Source organism: Hemiscyllium ocellatum, chromosome 24 (assembly GCF_020745735.1).
Source record: "Hemiscyllium ocellatum isolate sHemOce1 chromosome 24, sHemOce1.pat.X.cur, whole genome shotgun sequence".
NCBI classification, from domain to species: Eukaryota; Metazoa; Chordata; class Chondrichthyes; order Orectolobiformes; family Hemiscylliidae; genus Hemiscyllium; species Hemiscyllium ocellatum.
In genome coordinates this window covers 25,046,682-25,064,753 of record NC_083424.1, presented here as the reverse complement: position 1 = coordinate 25,064,753, position 18,072 = coordinate 25,046,682, and positions in this window count along the sequence as shown.

Sequence of the window (18,072 nt, the reverse complement as noted above, 5' to 3'; positions counted from 1 at the left end):
AGTCAGTCCTGTTATCCCACTCTATGCCCATAAGCACATACGTTTCCTTCCTTCAAGGGCCTATTCAATTCCTTTTGAAATCATTGATCAGCAGTAAGTTTCAAGTCTTTATAAGTCATTGCACAAAATGTTCTTCCTCACATCCTCCCTGCAACTGTTGCCAAAGCCTTAAATCTGTCTTCATTAGTTTTTGTATCATCAGCCAATGGCAGCAGCTTTTCTCTCTCTGACTTACCAAAGCCTGTCTTGTACATCTTGATCAAATCTCTCCTCAAATGGTCTAAGTACTCTTTGCTCCAAGGAGAAGCGCTCCAGTGTTTGAATGCCACTTTGTAGTTAAAATGAAGGGCAAGGACAGAAATCACAGGTCTTGGTCCTGCTCTGGTCCAGGCCTCCAATCCTGCTGAAGTCCCCTGACCAGAACACAGCAGGCCCAAGAGAGCACCATGCCATAGTTATTGGGCCCCTGATGTACTTGCCTTTTCCAAGCACTATCTAAAATCTCTCATCCATGTAACCATTCTGGTGAAATTCTTCTCCACTTTTTCAGTGAAAATGACCATTTCAGACTATTCTCTTCTTTCCTTCCCGTTGATCTAAAATAGGTATCCCATCGACTCTAATTTGAATCCAAGATCTTTCATAGTTTTTAGTATATTTTCTGAGACTATTCCAGAAGTTCTGAATTGTTAAGTTTCCACTAAAAGCTGTTTTGGTCACACTCACTTGAAGTTTCCAGAATTGATAGCACAGGCAGTATTCAACATTCCAATTCTAGTTAAGAACTCAATGATTTCCATGCACTTGCCTCTCTTTATTATTTAAAAATCTCGAATCGTAATCCTCCCTTGAACTACATTTGCTAAGTCATTTCTATCTGAAGGCAACGTCATCTTGTTGACCTTGATTGAACCCTTGCTAATATCAGCCCAATTGTTTTCAATGCTGTTGAGACGGATTGCACATGTTCATTTTGATAGGTTTGCGCGCTGAAATATATGGGATATCCAAAAATTGTTGAAATTGCAGTGGATGAACAGGATAACTCACAAACTTTGTGTCTGTGGCTTACTAGATATATCTTTGTGGACTTCAGTTGACTTAATAGGGCATCCTGATAGCAAAGGAACTGTGCAGTAAGATTACTGTGGGGACTTGCAAAATGTTAAGAGCTGTCAGCCTTGCTGGCAGCTTTATGGTCTATTTAAGTTGTGTCCAACAGAGAACCCTTCAGTTCCATTGTTATACTCTCTACAACGTTTGAAGTATCCTTTTCATCATCTTGAATGGTTTCTGTGTGTTGCAATCTGCAGTTCAGTTTTGTTCCGCACATTTACCCACAATGAAAAGGGTTACTCACTAAAAATAAATTATTTATATTTCATTTGGAATTTCAAGTGGAAAAGCTGTTTAATCCCATTCAACAGAATTCAGATGCTGAAAATGTAAATTTGTTTTTGGTTTTAGAATCGGACTTTACGTCAAAACATTGAAAGCAATTGACACTCATTATTATGCAATTAAAACAGTGTATTGCAAGACTGTGCTAGAAAACATCAAGGAAAGCAGCCAGTCCTTTTCATTAAGATTTGAGGAAAGAATGTTGGCAGGGACACCAGAGAACCCACTGCCATTTTGACACTAATCTCTACCCGCACAGATAATTTAAATCTCCCTAGAAAAAGAAACCTCAAACGTCTGACATCACATCGTCTCACCGCTGCACATGTGTCACGCGGCATTATACGATAAAAGCCCACAACCTTCTGACTGGGAATTGAAAGAACTACCAACTGAACGAATTTAATGCGTGAGCAATCTAATTCATACTTAATAGTGCTGGAGACGTTGGGTCAGTAGTCCTGAAATAGTGTCGGTATCATACATTATAAGGAATTTAGACACAGAACTCCATATGATTTTCCATTTACCTGTTAATATTGAGAGAGCCACCAGCAATTTCTTAATATGGCTTTAATCATATGGGAAAGCAATGATGTTTAATGATGCTCTTAGCAACTACATTTGACGAGTTTAGTAAGCAAATAATGCCAGAGAAATCAAACTGTCTCAGGTGAAATGAAATAGAGTTACTTAAGTCACAAGGTAAAATACTGAGTGAGAATTTCCATTTAATATTGCATAGTTCTGTTATAGAAATGCTTCAGAAAGGGACATAGAATGTGTAGAGTTACCAAAAACACCCTTTCATCTTCCGACACCTCAGTTCAAAATTAGCCAAAGCCTAATAGGATAAAAATATATTTTCTTCCAGCTCATATCTGACTGAAGTTTAAAATGAGCTTAGACAGTTACAACCTATGTCCTAATGAATGAAGACAAAATAGTGCAGCTGCTAGGAATCTGAAACAAACAGAAAACACAAGAAAAACTCAACAAGTCTGGTTTTATTTGCAAAGAGAGAAACAGAAAATCCAATATGAGTTTACAACTTTATGAGTTGCAAGTTCTGAAGAAGAGTCATACTGGACTTGAAATGTTAACTGTTTCTCTCTCCACAGAGGGTTCCAAACCTGTTGAGTTTCTCCAGCAGTTTCTGTGTTTATGTCCCAATGAATGTCCTTCCTTGACAGGTTCACATTTTCCCATAAGACATTCTGCCAGAGTTTTGCCCGTCCGCAATCTATCTATATCCCTTTGCAGTCTCCTCATGTCTTCTTTATTTGTCGTGCCACCTTTCTCAAATGCCTTTTAGAAATCCAAATACACTAATCTAAAGGTTTCCATTTGTCTGTTTCCTGTTACTTTCTCAGTTAGTAAAGTTTGACAAACTGATAAGATCTGAAATTCATTGCAACCATGTGTTTATTTCATGTTCATCTTCAAGCTGTTCAACCATAGGGCTGATATGCATTGAGGAAAATAAGCCAGGAATTAGAAATCTGAGAGCAAAAGCTGGCAGGAAACTGTTCAGTAGCTCAAAACATAAAGACCTGGAGCTTTGACTCCAGGCATCATTTACACTCTCTGACTGTGATTTTGACTCAAAGCCATCTGGAATGAACTCATCGCCGGTGATCACGTGATTATTAGAGCAATCGATGATTAAGATGACAAGGGCATGAAAGAAGATTTTAGCAACAGACTGAAGTGTGGAGTCAGGAGATATTAAGCAATCAAAATAGTTTTTGAAGTGGATAGGGTATGCATAGGATGCATAGTTGGACTAAACATTGCATCCATTATTTCTTCCATGGACACGCTCAAAGTGTCCTTTGAATGTCTGACAGTTGAAAATTTGATAAAGTGGTCAATTAAGAGAAAATTGTTGTATATGGTGAATAAATTAGTTGTGATTTTAGAGCAAGGAACTAATAGAATCATATGAGGATGGAGTTCTTTGTGTTGCTGTGGTTGTTGACTCTGGCACACCTTGCACATTCTCACTGTCTTCTTGATGTCATTGTGGATCTCTGGCTCATACATTATATCCCATGCTAGATGTCTTGTTTGCCCTATGCCTGTATGTTCATGTAACTGAGCTGAAAATGTGTTGCTGGAAAAGCGCAGCAGGTCAGGCAGCATCCAAGGAACAGGAGAATCGACGTTTCGGGCATAAGTCCTGTTTATGTAACTGTACAGCCACTTGTTTCCCTTTAAAAATCACACTCAGTTGACATAGTGAGTTCATCTCTGCATGGCCAAGGGAATCTGAGAGTGTCTGGCACTTCTTGTATGTGTCAGACATCCATCTGTGATCTTTCCAGACTACCTACAAACGTGGATTCAGTTATTTCTTTCTAAAGTTAATTGCATCAGTGCTGACCAAAGTTCACCAGATCCATCTTCAGCTTTGTTCTACTTCATTGTCTGTGCTGTCTTCTTGCGAAGTTTATGAAGATAAACACCTTTGACCACAAGTCCATCAGGAAGTGGTCAGCACGTAGTGTCCTCGAGACCCTTCGGGAAAAGGAGAGGGCGGATCCTATCAAGCGGTTCCCTGAGCAGACTGTCAAAGCCATTTGGCAGAATGCCTCATCGCCAGAACTTTCCAACAAGCACCAAGACATGGCTTGGCTGGTGACGAGAAGGGCTCTGCCTGTGAGATCCTTTATGCACGCCTGGACTCTCAGCCACACCGCACGCTGCCCTCGAAGCGGCTGCGGGGGGGACGAGACTGTCACACACCTCCTTCTGGAATGTGCCTATGCAGAGGAAGTCTGGAGAGGAATGCAGTGGTGTTTGTCGAGGTTCGTCCCAAGCAGCGCCGTGACGCGGGACTCAGTGCTCTATGGCCTGTTCCCCGGGACGCACACTGAGACGAACATCAACAGTGCCTGGAGGATCATCAACTTGGTGAAGGACGCTGTCTGGGCGGTCTGAAACCTGTTGATCTTCCAGCTGAAGGAGTTGACCCCAACTGAGTGTTGCAGACTGGCACATTCCAAGATCCAGGACTACGTGTTGAGGGACGCGCTGAAGCTTGGGGCAGCTGCTGCCAAGGTGCGGTGGGGAAAGATCACCGTGTAACATCTGCCTGCCTAAAGAAGAACAGGGGGCCCATGCAGTCATTTGGGCTCTGCTGATGCCTCAGCTAAATATATGGGCATATGATTGATAAACGTGCAGACCTGTATATAACAATGATAATTTCTGATCGGTGTATGTAAATGTTGACATATGTATGGCAAGACCAAATGTACAGACCATCAAATTATTTTATGATTATTTTATGAATAAAGTATATTTTTGAAATTAAAAAAAGTCTTCTTGTCTAGTGGAATGTTTGCATTTTTACTTGGGTTTGATAATCTACTCATTCCAAGGTAAGTGTTTTAATACCAGGCTTTCAACAGGTATCGCAGTTATTTTCCTGCACTTTTACCAGAAGTCATTGTAGTCTACGTATTGATTTTGTTAATGGTTTGTACCAAACTATTCCCATGTTTTGTGATTAGTTTCCACAGTGAACTGCTCACTGAACAGGTGTGGTACAATTACAACATTTAAAAAGGCATCTGGATGGGTATATGAATAGGAAGGGTTAAGAGGGATATGGGCTAAATGCTGGCAAATAGGACTAGATTAATTTAGAATATCTGGTTGGCCTGGTCTGCTTCTGTACTGTACATCTCTATTACTCTATGATTCTGTATGAAATATTGTTAAACCAAATGCTCAAACAAGTGTTTCAAGCTTAATATTGGAATAATTAGATCGCATTTGCAATAGACTTTTGTATCCAAATGCAACTGATTTATCATCTTGTCTAATGCACACTGAATTGAAAGTATGGTGGTGGAAAAACACATCAGGTCAGGCAGCATCCAGGGAGCAGGAGAATCGACGTTTTGGGCATAAGCCCTTCTTCAGGAATTAATCTGAGATGCATCAACTTCCAGGTTTGCCTTCTTTCTTGGATAATAGTATTGTAAGATATATAGTTCTGCTGAGATTGCTTGTTTGAGTTATTCAAACATGTGATAATGGCCCTCCTACAGTACATTCAATATGTCTTCCCTTAAGAATTGTCGAAACAATGCTACCCTATTGCAAAATGTTAGTACAGATAAAGCTTCAACAGATTCTGAGATTTGTTCTGTTATAACCTGAGGGAAGAAGAATCACTGTAAGTCAGTGCACTAGGCCACAGAGAATTTAAGAAGCTTCTAACAATTGCAGAAAACACCCGCTGATGGTCACTCTAAGTTACTACTTAGGGTAATAGGGATACAAGAATATGTTAGAAACTGGAAACAACTGTGGACTGCTTGGTATGTGGATGATAATTCAGTAAAGATTGTGATGGGTGCTAAGTATTTAACTTCTCTGTAGTTTAAAATTTAAGTTGGCCATGAAAAGAAAATAGTATTTTTTCAATAATGGAATTAGTCATTTGTCACAGCAAGGTGGTGAAAAGGTAAAATCTTGATGTGTCATTTTTTCAATTGTTGTGAAAAATTACAGGTCTTTACATAGATCATAATAGTTATAGATTACTTTGTATAGTAGATTATATTAGTTATAGATAACTTTATATGCTAAATTTGATTGTGACTTGATCTAGATCCTTGCTATTGGCACTTCATCTCCAGAGCAATATTTGAGTTTAAGTAACAGCCATCTATTAAAAATAAATAAAGGCATTCCTCATCACCAGAAACCAGATGGAATTGTCATTTAGATTTTAGCTACCAGAAATATTTCAGGAACCACATTGAATGTATATAGGATAACAGGTGGCTGTCAGTGAGTTAGAAGGATTTAATTAAATGGACACTTTTAAATGATGACATAAATAGCTAGAGTAAAAATTTGCCTGCATAATGGTCTGAAACTGGTTCCTTTTATAAAATTGCTTGAAGATGTTTCAATTTCACAAGCTAGTCTTTAAGGCAAGTATTATTATAATCCATATAATTTATACATTATTGTCAGCTTGTTTCAAAGATATCTTCCTTGCTTCTGCATCAAAAAGCTGTGCCTTCAAATCCCCTCCTGGACCTTTTTGCTGCACAAGGCACTGGTGTGACTGCACCTGGAGTACTGGGTACAGTTTTGGTCACCGCATTATAGAAAGGATATGGAAGCTTTGAAAAGGGTTGAGAAGAAATTTACTAGGATGTTGCCTGGTATGGAAGGAAGGTCTTATGAGGAAAGTCTGAGGAAACTGAGACTGTTTTCATTCGACAGGAGAAGGTTGAGAGGTGATTTATAAAGTCATAGAGCAAGGAAACAGACCCTTCGGTCCAACCCGTCCATGCTGACCAGATATCCCAACCCAATCTAGTGCCACCTGCCAGCAGCTGGCCCATATCTCTCCAAACCTTTCCTTTTCATATGCCCATCAGATGCCTTTTAATGTTGCAATTGTACCAGTCTCCACCACTTCGTCTTGCAGCTCATTTCATATACGTGCCACCCTCTGTGTGAAAAAGTTGCCCTTAGGTCTCTTTTATATCTTTCCCCTCCCTCCCTAAACCCTAAACCTCTAGTTCTGGACTCCCCCATCCCAAGGAGAACACTTTGCCTATTTACCCTATCCATGCCCCTCATTATTTTATAAACCTCTATAAGATCACCCCTCAGCCTCCGACGCTCCAGGGAAAACAGCCCCAGCCTGTTCAGCCTCTCCCTGTAGCTCAGATCCTCCAACCCTGGCAACATCCTTGTAAATCTTTTCTGAACCCTTTCAAGTTTCACAACATCTTTCTGATAGGAAGGAGACCAGAATTGCACGCAGTATTCCAATAGTGGCCTGATTGATGTCCTGTACAGCCGCAACATGACCTCCCAACCTCTAAACTCAATACTCTGACCAATAAAGGAAAGCATACCAAATGCCTTCTCCACTATCCTATCTACCTGCGGCTCCACTTTCAAGGAGCTATGAACCTGGACTCCAAGGTCCCTGTGTTCAACAACATTCCCGAGGGAATTACCATTAAGTGTATAAGTCCTGCTAAGATTTGCTTTCCCAAAGAGCAGCACCTCACGTTTATCTGAATTAAACTCCATCTGCCACTTCTCAGCCCATTGGCCCATCTGGTCAAACTCCTGTTGTAATCTGAGGTAACCCTCTTCGCTGTCCACTACACCTCCATTTTTTGGTGTCATCTGCAAACTTACTAAATTTACCTCTTATGCTCACATCCAAATCATTTATGTAAATGACAAAATGTAGAGGTAGAGGACCTAGCACTGATCCTTGTGGCACCCCACTGGTCATAAGCCTCTAGTCTGAAAAACAACCCTCCTCCACCACCCTCTGAATTCTACCTTTGAGCCAATTCTGTACCAAATGACTAGTTAAACCAAAGTGGCCAGAAGGTAAAGTTACCTACATTCATTCAAACTAAGGTAGTGCTCCTGTTACACTAAGTTTTAAAGAGAATAAATGTATCATGCCATAAGCATGTCCTGTCTGGCGAATTGTTCAAGGAGAAATTGAGGACTGCAGATGAAGGAGAGTCAGAGTTGAAAATCATGGCACTCAAAAAGCACAGCAGGTCAGACAGCATCCAAGGAACAGGAGCATCAATGTTTTTGCAAAAGGAATGCGTGGGGAAAGGGTGATGAGAGGTGGGGTGGGGTGGGGCTGGGGCTGGAGGGGAAGGTTATATGTGGATGCAGGTGGGGATAATTGTGATAGGTCAGTGGGGAGTGGATAGTTGGGAAGGAAAATGGACAGGTAGGACAGGTAAAGAGGCAGTGCCAAGTTGGAAGTTGACTCAGGGATGAGGTGAGGTGGGGGTGGGGGATAAATTTGGAAACTACTGAAGCCAGTATTGATGCTGTGTCAGTTGAAGGATCACAAGGCAGAAGATGAGTCGTTCTTCCTCCAGTTGGCAGGTAGCTTTGACTTGGTGGTGACAGTAGCCCAGGATTTACATGTCCTTAGGAGAGGGGGAAGGGGAGTCGGGCACAGAGGTGTTGGGGTTGTTTGGTGCATGTGTCCCAGAGAGGTTCCCTGAAACATTCCCAATTGCTCAAGTTCACTGGCACTGTTTTCATTCATTCCCACCTGCACAACATTGCTTCCTTGCTTCAACTACATACAAGTAACCGCTTTCCATCTGTAGATTCAAATTTAAACTCCACTTTCCAAACCTCCAGCTCATCTGAAATGTAATTGCTGGCATCCTATCTTGCCGTAGGACCTGTGCATCAGATCACTCCAGCTCACTACAGCAACTTCCTATTCCCATAAAATTTCCATTTCATTCGCATCTACAAATTTTTATGTAGTCTTATCCAATCCGAATCTAAAAAACATAAACTCTTTCTCCAATTCTGACATCAATTGTGAATTTTAGGATTGCCAGATTTCAATTAAGACATTGCTTCTGTTTGGAATTCTTTGCCTCCTTTCTCCATGCTTTCAAATGCCTTTTCAAAACATATATTCAAGTACATTGAAGAAAACAATTCAAAAATTAGTTAATCATACTAATGGAATCCAAAGTCCAGCCGTAAGAAGCTCAAATACATTTGTTTTTTTTTGCTACAAATCCATTTTCTGCCATCCACAATCCATTTCTGGCCAGTTTGCCTGGAAATGTATGTAAAAACAACAGTAATGATAATTTCAATGTTTGCAACAGATGTCAATTTTGCATTAAAATGAAAAACAATGTTTAGTCTAGACATAAGGGCCCATAACATCAAGATTCAAAAATCAATATAGATTTTGTATGGCCCAGCTGAATATGGATTTAAATTGAAAAATACTCCCCACAGAACACTGGTGACATGGTGGCTCAGTGGTTAGCACTGCTGCCTCACAGCACCAGGGTCCTAGGTTTGACTGTCTGTGTGGAGTTTGCACATTCTCCCCTTGTCTGCGTGAGTTTCCTCCGTGTGCTTCGGTTTCCTCCCACAGTCCAAAGATGTGCAGGCCAGGTGAATTGGCCATGCTAAATTGCCCATAGTGTTAGATGCATTAGTCGGAAGGAAATGGGTCTGGGTGGGTTACTCTTCGGAGGGTCTGTGTGGACTGGTTGGGCCGAAGGGCCTGTTTCCACGCTGTAGGGAATCGAAAAAACAAATTGCATTTATGGATTGCCTTTAACATAATTGTGACCCTTACTGTGCTTCACAAGAGTGATTATGAAACAATATTTTAACCAAGGAGATATTAAAAGGCAAAGGTAGATTTTATGGAGCCTCTTAGAAGGAGAAAAATGGGGGAGAGAGCTGGGAGAGTCGTGGAGATATTCCAAAGCTGAACACACTGATGCCAGTGGCAGAGCAAAGAAAACTGATGATGATGAAGACTGTGATGGTCATGTAGACTCCTCAGCCGAGAGACGTATAAGATAATAAGAGGGTTAGAAAGCGTGGACAGTGTAAGCCTTTTTCCTCAGAGGATGAAGCTATCACGAGGGGACACAGCTTTAAATTGAGGGGTGATAGATTTAGGACAGATATTAGCGGTAGTTTCTTTACTCAGAGAGTAGTTGGGGTGTGGAATGGCCTGCCTGCAACAGGAGTAGACTCGCCAACATTAAGGGCATTCAAACAGGCATTGGATATACATGTAGATAATAATGGAATGGTGTAGGTTAGATGGGCATCAGATTAATTTTGCAGGTCAGTGCAACGTCAAAGGTTGTGCTGTGCTGTGAAGTTCTATGTTCTATATTTTATTTCATCTCGGCATTTTGGTGAAATACTCAAGGAATGGTTCATCATCAGAGAAGTGATCCTTTTGGCATGATATCACACTGAAGCACTGTCTGTTTGTTATGGCGTCGAAGATACTACATGCTTAGGGAAATAAATACATGGCACTTTTCTGTCATCCCAAGCCAACATTCTTCATGGAAGCAATCCTACCAAAATGAATAATCTGTCCATTTATCTCTTTTGCTGCCTCTAGAATTTTTCTGTTTACAAATTAACTGCCAAAGTTATCTGCATAAAAACAGTGAATACTTTTTGGAAGTAATAAATTTGCTGTGAAGCATGTATTCTTATCAATTTATGCTTGTTATTCAAAATGTTGAACATTATATCTACACCTCTATATCAATGCAAAATGATATTGAGATTACATCATTGCAATCATATAAGCATAACCTAACATTCCCAAACATATAAAATTTAATTGCTGTGAGATCTTTTTGCAATCTTTTATTGTTTGATGGTATATTTGGATGAGACAGAATGGAAATTCTGTTCCCTGCTCTTACTATCCATGACCGGTGTGCTTTGAAAAGGAAGGGATGGATTTCTTAACCCCTATGTCTGCAGCAAGTGTTCCATGAGTTTAAATAAAGAGGATTATTTATTCACACATTCTAATTCACACTACCCTATTTATTCACACACTTGAGAAAAAAACAGAGAAGAGTTAACATTTACAAGTTATCAACAAAAGAATACTTCACAATTCATGTGAATGGATCAATGCAACATTTATGGTGTATGCTGGTGAAAGAAAGGTTGCTCACTTATGAAGTGTAACCTAGGTGGATTCAATGGCCTGTTCCAACCAGTTGTATTAAGGAACCAGCCCTTCTCTTTTCAACCTTCTCAGTTGGCCACCACAAAGCTTTAATGATCTTTTTAGCATTCAGGTACAGCTATATTAAGGAGCCAACGAAAAGGCTTTCTTGAGTGAAAAACATAAATTTTGTAATTTACCAACATGTAAACATATAAATTAAGAGCGAGGGTCAGCCACGAGACTGGTCTGCCATTCATTGAGATTACAGTTGGTTTGATTTTTCCAAATTCCTGCCTACCCTGATTATACTTAACCCCCTTGATCATCAAGAATCTATCTGCTTTTGCCTTAGAAAGGAAAAAGGTCTTTGCTTCTACCATCTGTCCAGGAAAAGATGGTCTGATGACCCACTGTTAAAAAAAATCTCCTTTCCTCTGTTCCCCTTATTTCTAAATACTGATACTTATTTCCAGTAACTTTAGCAAGAGGAAATATCTTTTCCACATGTATCTTGTCAAGGCCTCTTCGGATCTTTTATATTCCAATTAAGTTGCCTTTTCTAAACTCCAGCAGATACAAGCCTAGCCTGTTCAACCTTTCCTCATAAGACAATGCACCCATTTCTAGGTATTTATGAGTTGAGAAAACCTTCTCTGAATGCTTCCAATTCATGTACATCTTTCTGTAAGTAAGGAGACCAATACTGTACACAGCAGTACAGATACAGTCTCACAAATGCCCATTACAACTGAAACATAATCTCACTAGTTTTGTATTTAATACACCTAATGTCAAACTAATAAAGGACTTTGATAAATTGTGCACAAATCTAACAACTTGTTACACTATTTATGCCTGATAGATGCTGGATCTCTGCTGTAGCTCCCAAGTGTTAGGAATCAGGCAAAGTCCTTTCACGGTCAGTGCATAACCTCATGTATCTTGGATCTTGAATTGCATAATAGTCCATTAGATTTTCTAAATGCTTGCTGAACGTGTACCCTAATCTTTAGTGATTCATACACAAAGACATGAAGATCCTTCTGTGTCTCAGAGCTCCGCAATCCTTCATTAGTTAGACAAAATGCTTTTAATTTAATTTTTCTGCCAAAATGTACAATTTCACATATCTCTCTGCAGACTTTCAGAGTCCTCTGCACACTTTGCTCTACCACTCTTCTTAGTGCCCTCCGCAAACTTTGACACACTGCACATGATTCCCAATTACAAATCATCAATGTAACTTGTAAACAATTGCAGTCCCAACACTGATCCCTGAGGCACACCACTAGCTACTGATCGCCATCCAGAAAAGCACCCATTAATCTTTGCTTTCTGTTAGTTAACTAATCCTCTATCCATGCTAACACATTACCCATAACACCATGCACCCAGATCTTATACAGTAGCCTTTTGTGCTACACGTTGTCAAATGCCTCTGGAAATCCAGGTACTGCACATCCACTGGTTCCCCATTGTCCTATCTGCTCATAATGTCTTCAAAGAATTCCAGTATGTTAGTTAAACATGACCTGTCTTTCATGAACCCATGCTGCGTCTGCCTGAGGGGACAATTTCTATCCAGATGTCTCGCTATTTCTTCCTTGATGATACTTTTAAGCATTTTCCTCACGACAGAAGTTGAGCTAATGGGCCTATAGCTACCCATATTTTGTCCACCTCCTTTCTTAAACAATGGCATCACATTTGCTGTTTTCCAATCTTGATGGAAATGCCCTAGACTAGCAAATTTTGGTAAATTATCACGAATACATTTGCTATTTTCCCCACCATCTCTTTTAACACCCTGAGAGGCATTCCATCAGGGCCAGGGGACTTGTCTACCTCTAGCTCTATTAGCTTGTCCAACTCTACCTCTTTAGTGATAATAATCATTTCTTGCCGTAGTCTCGTTGTCATTAATTATTGCCATGTGAAGACCAACACAAAATACCCGTTCATTGCCTCAGCCATTTCCTCATTTCCCAGTATGAAATCCCACTTCTCATCTTCTATTGGTCCAAAGTTTACCTTAGCCACTCTTTATCGTTTCATATATTTATAGAAACTTTTGCTGTCTGATTTTATGTTCTGTGATGGTTTATTCTCATAATCTATCTTACCTGTCTTTCTAGCTTTTATTGTGGCTTTCTGTTGACCTTTAATGATTTCCCAATCCTCTAGTTTCACACTAATCTTTACTACTTTGTATGCATTAGCTTTCAATTTAATACCCTCCTTTGTTTCCTTAGTTATCCATGGCTGATTATCTATTTTCCTGCTATGCTTCTTTTTCACTGGTATAGACTTTTACTGAGTACTGTGAAAAATTACTTTGGAAGTCCTCCACTGTTCCTCAATTGTCCCACCATATAGTCTTTGCTCCCAGTCTACCTTAATCAATTCCTCCTTCATCCCATTGTAGCCTCCTTTGCTTAAGCACGAGACACTGGCATTGGGTTTTACCTGCTCACCTTCCATCAGATGAATCTGATGAACAAGAAAGAGATGTGATTGAAGATCCAAGATACATGTGGTTATGTACTGACTGTGAAAGGACTTTGCCTGGATCCTAACACTTGGGAGCTACAGCAGAGATCCAGCAACCACCAGCTATGTAAACAGTGTAACAATTTGTTAGATTTATGGACAATTTATCAAAATTCTTTATTAGTTTGACATCAGGCTATGAACTTCTATGTAAGTGGGTGAAGTTACCATAGTCCTATCAGATCATAGGGCTACTTTCTCATTACAGAGAGACAGTTGGTGATTTAACCACAGGGTCACCATGCCCCAGATGAGGGAGAGGTAAAGAGGGAGGTTCCTTCATAGTAATTTCAGCTGGCATGGGAATTGTACCCATGCTGTTGCTACCAGACTGCATCTCAGACCAACCATCCAGAGTTAACTGACCCTCCTAGTGCAGTGGTTTGTAAGCTCACTGCTAAGGATTTAGAGTGGTAATGGGGCATAGACCATGAAGCAGTTTTCATACAGTCAATCAATTAGTTGTGATAGTGCCAGTGCTGAGATACTACAGCACCAATGATGATGTCATATTGCAATGTGATACTGATGTGGCAGGGGCCTGGAGCAAGGACAATTAGTCACATTTGCATCCAAGGTCTTCACTGAATGATACAATGCTCAGATTGAGAAAGAGTGCCTGGTTATGGTCTTTGTTTGTGGACATTTCAATCAATGCTCATTTGAGAAAGACAAGATGACAATGAAGTCTAAAGAAAAGACACTTCAAGGCATCTTCCTCAGTCAATTTTTATCTGATCCAAATTATCTGCAAGGAATGTTACTAAGCATACTGAGGTATCATATGGCCATGAAAGATAAGCAAGGAAAAGAGATGTACATTTTTGTCATACTGTCAAGAGGAATACTCCTTGTGAAGAAACAGATTTCTGAGACAGTGTGTAAAATCTTCTCGATTTCAATGAGAATCAACAACTCAATGTGTTCTATAAGTCATCAACACAGCACCAAATCTTGCTTACACTATTTGGAGCACACAAAAAGATGCAATGCTCCAACTGCAGGAAGTCGTGACGATACGATGGCCTGAAAGCAGAAATGACACATATTTATTGGACATATAGAAATGAGATGATAGCCCAAGATGGCATCTTGCATAAAGGAAGTAGAGTCATTATCCCTGAGGAAATAAGAAAACAGATATGAAGCAAATCCATGAAAGCCATCAAGGAATCATATAAGTAGAAGAAAGGCAAAAAGAGTGTCGTACTGACCAAATGTGAGCAATGGGATTAAGAGCAACAGCCATGAGTGCAGTAGTTATAAAGAATAGCAAGCTAAGCAAGCCAAACAGAAGTGTGGGATGCCTGACACCACAGACAGACAAATGATGAAGCTTGAAGTAAAGCTCTTTGCCTACTCAGGAACGGATTATCTTTTCACCATGGACAAGTATCCTGACCACAGGAGTTGGTCTGGCTGAAATAAACAAATGCCCTTGATATTGGGGAATGTCTGAAAGCACGTTTCTGTTGTTATGGAAATCTAGTCCCATTTGCCAACACCTGGCCCATATCCCTCTAAACCCTTCCCATTCATATACCCATCCTCATGCCTTTTAAATATTGTTATTGTATCAGCCTCCACCATTTCTTTGGCAACTCATTCCAAACACACACAATCCTCTGTATGAGAAACTTACTCCTTAGGTCCCTTTTATATCTTTCATCTCTCACCATAAACTTATGCCCCCTAATTCTGGACTCCACCACCCCAGGGAAAAGACTTTGTCTATTTATCCTACCCATGCTCCTCATGATTTTATACACCTCTATGAGGTCACCCCTCATAGAAAACAGCCCCAGCCTATTCAGCCTCTCTTTATAGCTGAAATCCTCCAACCCTGGCAACATCCTTGTAAATCTTTTCTGAACCCTTTCAAGTTTCACAACATCCTTTCAATAGAAGGGGACCAGAATTGCACGCAATATTCCAAAAGTGGTCTAACCAAAGTCCTGTACAGCTGCAACATGACCTCCCAACTCCTGTACTCAATACTCTGATCAATAAAGGAAAGCATACCAAACGCTTTCTTCACTATCCTATCTACCTGCGACTCCACTTTCAAGGAGCTATGAACCTGCACTCCAAGGTCTCTTTGTTCAGCAACACCCTCAAGGACCTCACCATTAAGTGCTTTCCCAAAATACAGCATCTCACAATTATGTAAATTAAACTCCATCTGCCTCTCCTCAGCCCATTGGCCCATCTGATCAAGATCCCATTGTAATCTGAGGGAACCTTCTTTTGCTGTCCACTACACCACCAATTTTGGTGTTATCTGCAAACTAACTATACTTCCTATGGTTGTATCTAAATCATTTATATAAATGATGAAAAGTCATGGACCCAGCACCAAAACAATGGTCCAGTCTAAATCAACCCTCCGCCATCACCCTCTGTCTTCTACCTTCAAGTGAGTTCTGTATCCAGATGGCTAGTTCTCCCTGTATTCCATGAGATCTACCTTGCTAACCAGTCTCCCATGGGGAACCTTGTCAAACTTCTTACTGATATCCATGTAGATTATGTCCACTGCTCTGCCTTCTCTTTGTTACTTTTTCAAAAATTCAATCAAGTTCATGAGACATGATTTTCCACACACAAAGCCATGTTGACTATTCCAAAGCAATCCTTGCCTTTCCAAATAGGTATACATGCTGTCTCTCAGGATTCCCTCCAACAACTTGCCCACCACCACCATCAGGCTCACCAGTCTATAGTTCCCTGGCTTGTCCTTACCACCTTCTTAAATAATGGTACCATGTTAGCAAACCTCCAGTCTTCTGGCTCCTCACCTGTGACTATCAATGATACAAGTATCACAGCAAGGGACCCAGCAATCACTTCCCTAGCTTCCCATAGAGCTCTAGGCTACACCTGATCAGGTCATGGGGATTTATCCACCTTTATGCATTTCAAGACATCCAGCACTTTCTCTTGTGTAATATGGACATTTTTCAAGATGCCACCATCTATTTCCTCACATTCTATATCTTCCATGTCCTTCTCCACAGCAAAATACTCGTTTAGTATCTCCCCCATTTTCTGTGGCTTCGCATAAAGGCTGCCTTGCTGATCTTTGAGGGTCCCTATTCTCTCCCTTGTTACACTTTTGTCCTTGATGTATTTATAAAAACCCTTTGCATTCTCCTTAACTCTATTTGCCAAAGCTATCTCATGTTCCCAACTTGCCCTCTTGATTTCCCTCTTATGTATATTTCTACTGCCTTTATACTCTTTTGAGGATTTACTCGATCTCTCTGTCTATTCTTGACATAAGCTGCCTTCTTTTCCTTAGCCAAACCCTCGATTTCTATAGTCATCCAGCATTTCCTATACCTACCAGTCTTTTCTTTCACCCCAACTGTCTCTGGATTTTCCTTTTCATCAATTCTGAAGGCTTCCCATTTTCCAGCCCTCCCTTTACCTGCGAACACCTGCCCCAAATCAGCTTTTGAAAGTTCTTGCCTTATACCGTCAAAATTGGCTGTTTTCCACTCTAGAACTTCAACTTTTAAATCCGGTCTATCCTTTTCCATCACTATTTTAAAACTAATACAATTATGGTCGCTGGCCCCAAAGTGCTCCTCCACTGACACCTCAGTCACCTGCCCTGCCTTATTTTCCAAGAATGAGTCAAGTTTTGCACCTTCTCTAGTAGGTACATCCAAATACTGAATCAGAAAATTTTCTTGTACACTCTGAACAAATTCCTCTCCATCTAAATTTTGAACACTTTGGCCATCCATGTCTATGTTTGGAAAGTTAAAATCCCCTAGCAAAAACACCCTATTATTCTTATAGATAACTGAAATCTCCTTACAAATTTGTTTCTCAATTTCTCTTTGACTATTAGGGGATCTATAATACAATCCCAATAAGTTATCATCCCTTCCTTATTTCTCAGTTCCACCCAAATAATTTCCCTGAATGTATTCCCAGGAATATCCTCCCTAAATACAACTGTAATGCTATCCCATATCAAAAACACCATTCCCCTTCCTCTCTTGTCTCCCTTTCTGTCCTTCCTGTAGTATCTGATCCTGGAACATTAAGCTGCCAGTCCTATCCATCCCTGAGCCATGTTTCTGTAATTGCTATGATATCCCAATCCCATGTTCCTCACCATGCCGTGAGTTCATTTGCCTTCCCTGTTAGGTCTCTTGCAATGAAATAAATGTAGTTTATCAGTCCTGCCTTGTTCTCTGCTTTGTTCCTGCCTGCCCTGACTGTTTGATTCACTTCTTTTCCTAACTGTACCAGTCTCAGATTGATCTTTTTCCACAGTATTTCCCTGGATTCCATGCCAACCCACCCCCTCCCCCAACCTTACTAGTTTACATTCTCCCGAGCAGCTCTAGCAGATCTCCCTGCCCATATATTATTATCCTTCCAATTCATGTGTAATCCATCCTTCTTGTACAGGTCACTTCTACCCCAGAAGAGATTCCAATGATTCAAAAATGTGAATCCTTCTCCCATACACCAGCTCTTCAGCCACGCATTCATCTGCTATATCCTCCTATTCCTGCCCTTACTAGCTTGTAGCACTGGGAGTAATGCAGATATTACTACCCTCGAAGATCTCCTTTTTAATTTCCTGCCTA